Below are 6,543 nucleotides of genomic sequence, written 5' to 3'. Positions count from 1 at the left end.
AGAGTTTCACTCTCGTTACCCAGGCTGGAGTGCAATGGCGTGACCTCGGCTCACCGCAGCCTCCGCCTCCTGGGTTCAGGCAATTCTCCTGCCTCAGCCTCCTGAGTAGCTCGGATTACAGGCACGTGCCACCATGCCCAGCTGATTTTTTGTATTTTTTTAGTAGAGATGGGGTTTCACCATGTTGACCAGGATGGTCTCGATCTTTTGACCTTGTGATCCACCCGCCTTGGCCTCCCAAAGTGCTGGGATTACAGGCGTGAGCCACCGCGCCCGGCCCCGGACTTTGGATTTTAATACTCTTTTGCAACTCGATCTGTGTTGTCAAAATTCCTCTAAATGACCTGAGGTTCCTTATATCCAGGACTTTAGGTCCCAAGGTTGGGACCCAGACCTTCAAGGAAACTGTTGAATGTGCCTAACAAAGTTATTACCTCCTCCTAACTCCAAACATTTTAGACGAACCCTCTTTTATGCTCCCATGGTCAAGATCCTCCTCGCCATCTTCCCCTTCCTCCTCTACAACGGTGTATCTCCTCCTATACCTTCCCGTCCTTCTGCTCCACCTTCTACCTCCTTATCTATGCCTCTCCCCTACAGGAAACCTTTTTCTCCCCTCACATACTGGATCGGGAGCCATTTATTATCCCACTTCAGCCCTCAGAAACTCCGAGAAGTGGCAAACCACTTCAAAAACCATCAGATCCATGTTTCCCATTTCGGACTTCTATCAGATACAAGCTAAACTTGGATCCTTTAGGACCAAGGCCAGGACCCTTCTCATGTCATAGGAGAAGTCAGGGGATGTTTTGTTTCCTTTGATCTCATTTGTCAGGATGTTTATATTATCTTTACCACCTGTTGTACTCGTGAGGAAAGGTCCCTCATTTGGTCTCCAGCTCAACGGTGGAAAGATAAGGTCCATGACTAGAACCCTTAGGATTCTAGCCTGGGGAGTACAGCAGTTCCTGATGTTGATTCTAGACGGAGCTACCAAGAAGGAAACGCTGGCAGGGAATGCCATAATCATGTAATTACTTGTTTAATTGAAGGCATGGAAAAGGCTGCCATAAAATGATCAACTATGCCAAACTAAGAGAGGTTGACACAAGGGTCAAATGAAAACCCACCTCTATTTCATTACAAGCTGGCTGCAGTCAAGTGAAAATATACTAATGTGGACTCCAAAAGCCCAGAAAGCCTAGCTATTTTGGCTGTTTTTTTGTTTGTTTTATCAGCCAGGCTTCTCCAGATATTAGACACGAACTCCAGAAATTAGACCAAAGACCAAAAACTCCATTCCCCATCCTGCTGGACATGGCCTTCAAGGTCTTTAATAATGGGAGGAAATATCACAGTCCAAATGGGATAGGAAGGATTGAGAAAGGTGAATGGAAGACTCACTACATGTCTGTTGCCACTGCAAACTCTCTTCCTATACCAAGGACCCCTGGTATAGGCTCCATCAGCATGGAGCCTTATGGACACAAAGGAGCTCACTATCTGCTAGTGCTGTAATCAGCCATGGCATATCAGCCAGAACTGCCAAAACCCTCCTCAACCATCTTCTAGTCCCCACCAACCTTCTACTCACTGCAAATGAGTGGGGCATTGGAAATGGATCGCCCTCTCTTCCTCTTGTAGGAGAGTCATCCCAAAATCAGCAACACCAGTTATGGGCCAGTTTGGGAGAACAGCAATGGCAAATGCCCCTAACTCTGTTCCTCAACTATAAGGAAGCTGATAGAACTGAGAAAGCAGAAAGAGATGACTGACAGGGCTCAGAGGCCATCCAGGCCCCTATATTTACCATTTCTATGGCTGAGCCTTCGGTAACCCTAAATAAACCAGGGAATAAGATTGAGTTTTTACTCGATACAGGAGCTACTTATTCATCCCTAATTGGTTTTTCTGGACCTACCTCTCTGTCTTTGATCCTTCTCACCAGCACAGATAGCAGGCCACAGCAGTGATGCTTTATCTCCACTTAGTATACATGCTGGAGAAAAATGTTGTCACTCACTTTCTAGGTTCTACCAAGCTGTCCTATCCCAATACTTGGACATAATGACAAACTCCAAACTAGCTTTAAATTCCCTGAGTGTGCCTGTCCAATATTGGCATTACTAGCTCCTTCCACCTAATGCCCCAATCTCCTAAAATCTTCCATTTTACAAGTTTCTCCAGAGGTATGGGATATCTCCACTCCAGGACATTCTTTGTTTGCAGACTCTAAAGATTCATGTAAAGACCTAATATTTTCGCTAGGATCCCGCAACATGCCTTAAAGCTTGAAGCCCAAATGGGCCTACAGACTCTAATAGAAACATTCTTGGTCACGGGATTATTAAGCCTTTGCAACTGGCCATGCAACCCTGATGGTAGCCATTAAAAAGTCAGATAGCACATACAGAATGGTACAAGACCTAAAGGTCATCAGTGAGGCAGTAATCCCTGTACACCCCAATCATTTCTGATCCCTGCACCCTTTAGGGCAACCCACACTTCATGGTTCACAGTATTAGATTTTAAAAATGCCTTCTTTTGCATACCAGTACATTTTGGCTGCCAATTTTTATTTGCCTTTGAATGGGGAAACCCCTCCACCCATGTTTTCCAACAGTTAACCTGGACGGTCCTTCTCCAGGGATTTAGCGATAGCCCACACTTGCTTGCACAGGCTCTTGTTGAAGACCTGTCCACCTTCCAACTCTCTCCTAACAGTGCCCTGCTTCAGTCAACTGAGAGGGGCCCCGCAAACCTGCCCTCCTCCTAAATCCATTCAAAGATGAGGGGCTCTGACGGGAAGACGGGCAACTAGATTTTACACACATGCCTACTTGCTAGGCTTTGTAGATACTTCCACTGGATGGTTAAAAGCCTTTCCCACAAAAACTGACTGGGCCTTCGAAGTCATCATGGACCTTTTGGACCAGATACTTCCACATTTTGGTATCTCTTTTTCTCAACAGTCAGACAATGGCCTCACATTTACATCTCAGATTACACAGGGAGTAAGTGAAGCTCTTCAAATTAAATATTACTTACACACAGGCTGGCACCCACAATCTTTGGGCAAAGTAGAAAGAACAAAACAAGTCATTAAAAAGACACTTAACAAATTACACCATATCTCACTCTCAAATCGGAACACATTCCCACCATTTTGGCCTTTATCTCATCGCCTTAGTTAACACAGTACTGCTCCCAAAATCAGGGTTATTCTTTATTTGTGTAACTGTAACTTAGCTATCCCTGCTTGCTCTCTGGAATATGTAGCACCCATTCCCCCACTCTCAACTTGACTGAACTAATGCCAGTGCTATGCCTCCAACAGTCTCCCATATACTGAGATAAAAGGGCCAGTCACCTAATTTCCTTTCTTACCAGCTTAAGTAAAACTGATGCTGCAGTGGCAGGAATTACAGAAGTTGTCCTCAGCTCCTCTTTACCCAAGAATTTGCAAAATTCCTACACACAATCAGAGAAACATTAAATACAATGAATCAATAAATCAATCCCTCTGCTGGAGTAATGCTACAAAACAGATGAGCTCTTAATCTCACAGTAGCCCAGGAAGATGTTGTTTCTACGTAAATCAATCAGTAAAAATCCAACAAAACAAGAAAAGTACAGGAACAGGAAGCTTGATTATGAAGAAAACCACTTTCAAATACCCAATTTCTTAAAGAAGGTTCTAGGAGGCTCTAGGAGTTCCCTCTACAGGGACCAGTTGCATCTGTACTGCTACTTTTCCTCTCTAGCCTTTGTCTCTCTAACTTTCCGGTTAAATTTGTTTCTTACAGAATGTAGCCATTTCACACCAAGCTTCTGATGATGCAAGGGTATCAGCAAATTGTCCCCAGAGACCCCAGAGTCTCCTTTAGACTCTGTTGGACATCATTTCCATAGAAACATGCTCTCTCTCCCCAAAACCCATCTTCCAGATGTGCCCAATCTTTTATGTCCCATAATCTGAGACAGTGGCCCATGAGGTCCCTTGACCCACAAATAACTGTAGGTAGGGTCAGCTCTATGCCCCAGGTCAGTGGAAAGTAGTTGAAAGATGACGCATCTGCCCAAATGCCTAAGATTTGTCCTTGTCATTCTGTCAGAGAGGATACGGGAATGTGGAGCCCAAAATAGTTAAAAAGAAAATTAATTAATGAGCTAAGCTAGTCGGAAAGAAACAGGGATAGACAGGAGTGAATGTTCCCAGAAATTGGGTCAACTGCACATGGCTCACTTGCACCCAAACATCAAACCCAAACTCAGCCCACTGCCCACCAGCACCCAAACATCCTGTTTCAAGCATCAGCCCAAGCAACGACCCTTTAAAATATCCGTCAAGCCCCGCTTTGTCACAGACAGCCTTCTCTCTGCTGTACTGCCCATTGCTTTCTTGCAATGCATCTCCTCCTTTCTCTAATAAATCTGCCTTTCTAAACTAATTACTGTCTTGGTGAATTCTTTATCCCTGCGCTGGCCTCAGGCAGTCACTGACCATGACAGTAATCAGATTAAAGAAAGGATAGAAGAGTAGAGTTGTGAATATATAGAGGAATCCAAGATATAGATAAGGCTTTGGGGTACAGGTTGAATATGTGGGGATTTCAGAAGTTATACCACTCATATATCTAGTGTGTTTCCCGTAGAAATACGCAACAGGATCATCATAGTTAAATCATCATCTGATTATGAAAGACATAATTAATTTTTAGGGTGTTAGCATTTTACTGCAGCAATGTTTTCCATTTTTACAGAAATATTTTCATGCACTGATTTTCTATTTGGAGCTCTATATGATGCCAGAAAGCACTGTAGACTGTTCTATGTTGCATATTTTTATGTGTTACATGTTTATAATTTTATATATTATATATTTGCTAAAAAATAAAAGTTATCCTAACACTAAAATATTAAATCGGGAATCCCGGTGGTAGCTAGGACCCTGGTACACATATCCTGAAAAGTGGAGGGCCTTCAAGGCCCTCATCGCTGTTCAGCACAGCAGGGCTCAGGTCTGCGTGCTCTCTGCACTACCCCACTTCCACTCTGGCCAAACCAATAGTACTCCTGAATTTCTTCACAAATTTCCTGCTGCCAAGCTTCCAGCATTTAAGAATAACGATGGATTCTGCGTGTTTGAAAGCAATGTCATTGCCTACTCTGTGAGCAATGAGGAACTGTGGGGAAGTACTCCAGAGGCAGCAGCCCAGGTGGTGCAGTGGGTGAGCTCTGCTGATAGCTATGCAGTGCCCCCAGCCAGTACCTCGGTGTTCCCCATTTGGGCATCATGCACCACAACAAACAGGATACTGAGACTGCAAAGGAGGAGGTAAGACGAATTCTGGGGCTGCTGGATGCTCACTTGAAGACAAGGACGCTTCGTCTGGCGACGTCACAGCTGTCTTCACCCTGTCGTGGCTCTATCGGCAGGTCCTGGAGCCTTCCTTCTGCCAGGCCTTTCCCAATACCAACCACTGGTTCCTCAACTGCATTAAGCAGACCCAATTCCGGGCTGTCTTAGGGAAGGTGAAACTGTCTGAGAACATACTCCCGTTTGATGCTAAAAAGCTTGCAGAAAGCCAGCCTGAAAAGGATACCCCATGAAAAGGGAAAGGTTCGCCAGAAAAGGAGCAGAATACCCAGGCTGAGTGGAAGGAAGAGGAAATGGCCGTTGCCCCTGCTCCTGAGGAGGAGATGGACAAATGTGAGCAGGGGCTGGCTGCTGAGCCCAAGGTCAAAGACTCCTTCGCTCACCTGCCGAAGAGTACCTTTGTGTTGGAGGCATTTAAGCGCAAGTACTCACAAGTTCACACTCTCTCGCACTGCCCTATTTCTGGGAGCACCTTGATAAGGATGGCTGGTCCCCGTGGCATTCAGAATATCCCTTCCCTGAAGCACTCACTCAGACCTTTATGACTCGCAGTCTCATTACTGGAATGTCTAAGCGAGTGGACAAGCTGAGGAATATTCCTTTGCCGGTGTCATCCTCTTTGGAAACAAGAGCTCCATTTGGTTGGAGTCTGGAACTTCTGAGGCCGGGAGCTTGCCTTTCTGATGAGTCCATATTGGCAGATGGATTTCCAGTCATACACATGGCAGTAACTGGCTCCCGGAAGCGAGGAGACCCAGAAGCTGTTTGGAGCTACGTTTCCTAGGAAGGGGCCTTTCAGAATATGACAAAGCCTTCAATCAGGGCGAGATTGTCAAGTGAACATCTCTTGCCGTGGCCTACCCGCCTGCATCTGCCCTTCAGAGTGATGGGGCTCATTAAAGGAAACTGAACATTGAGAAACTAAACTAAAAAAATAATAATAAAATAAAATAGGGATGGTCAACAAGAGTCTATTTATGGGATCTCATACCTCATGTTGAAAAGTAGGGGAAATATTGTCCTAAGTTGAATTTCTTTTTCTTACTAAAATATACACCCCTCCCCCAGGAATGGAATTATCTTGTTTTTCTGCTGTTTTCCTCAGTCTCTGAAATAGTGTTTGGTATAACCAGATCCCAAAACAGATGTTCTGATTTACCAGG

General features: G+C 44.9%; 1 pseudogene; it reads left to right on the top strand.

Annotated features, from left to right (window-relative positions):
- The window catches only part of LOC108310567, a 46,100-nt pseudogene extending 39,880 nt beyond the window's left edge, over positions 1–6,220 (top strand).
- The last annotated feature ends 323 nt before the right edge of the window (positions 6,221–6,543 follow it).

Source organism: Cebus imitator, unplaced genomic scaffold, assembly GCF_001604975.1.
Source record: "Cebus imitator isolate Cc_AM_T3 unplaced genomic scaffold, Cebus_imitator-1.0 Scaffold105, whole genome shotgun sequence".
Classification (NCBI taxonomy): Eukaryota; Metazoa; Chordata; class Mammalia; order Primates; family Cebidae; genus Cebus; species Cebus imitator.
The sequence above is the reverse complement of the archived record's forward strand: the minus strand, read 5'-3'. Positions and strand labels throughout refer to the sequence as shown.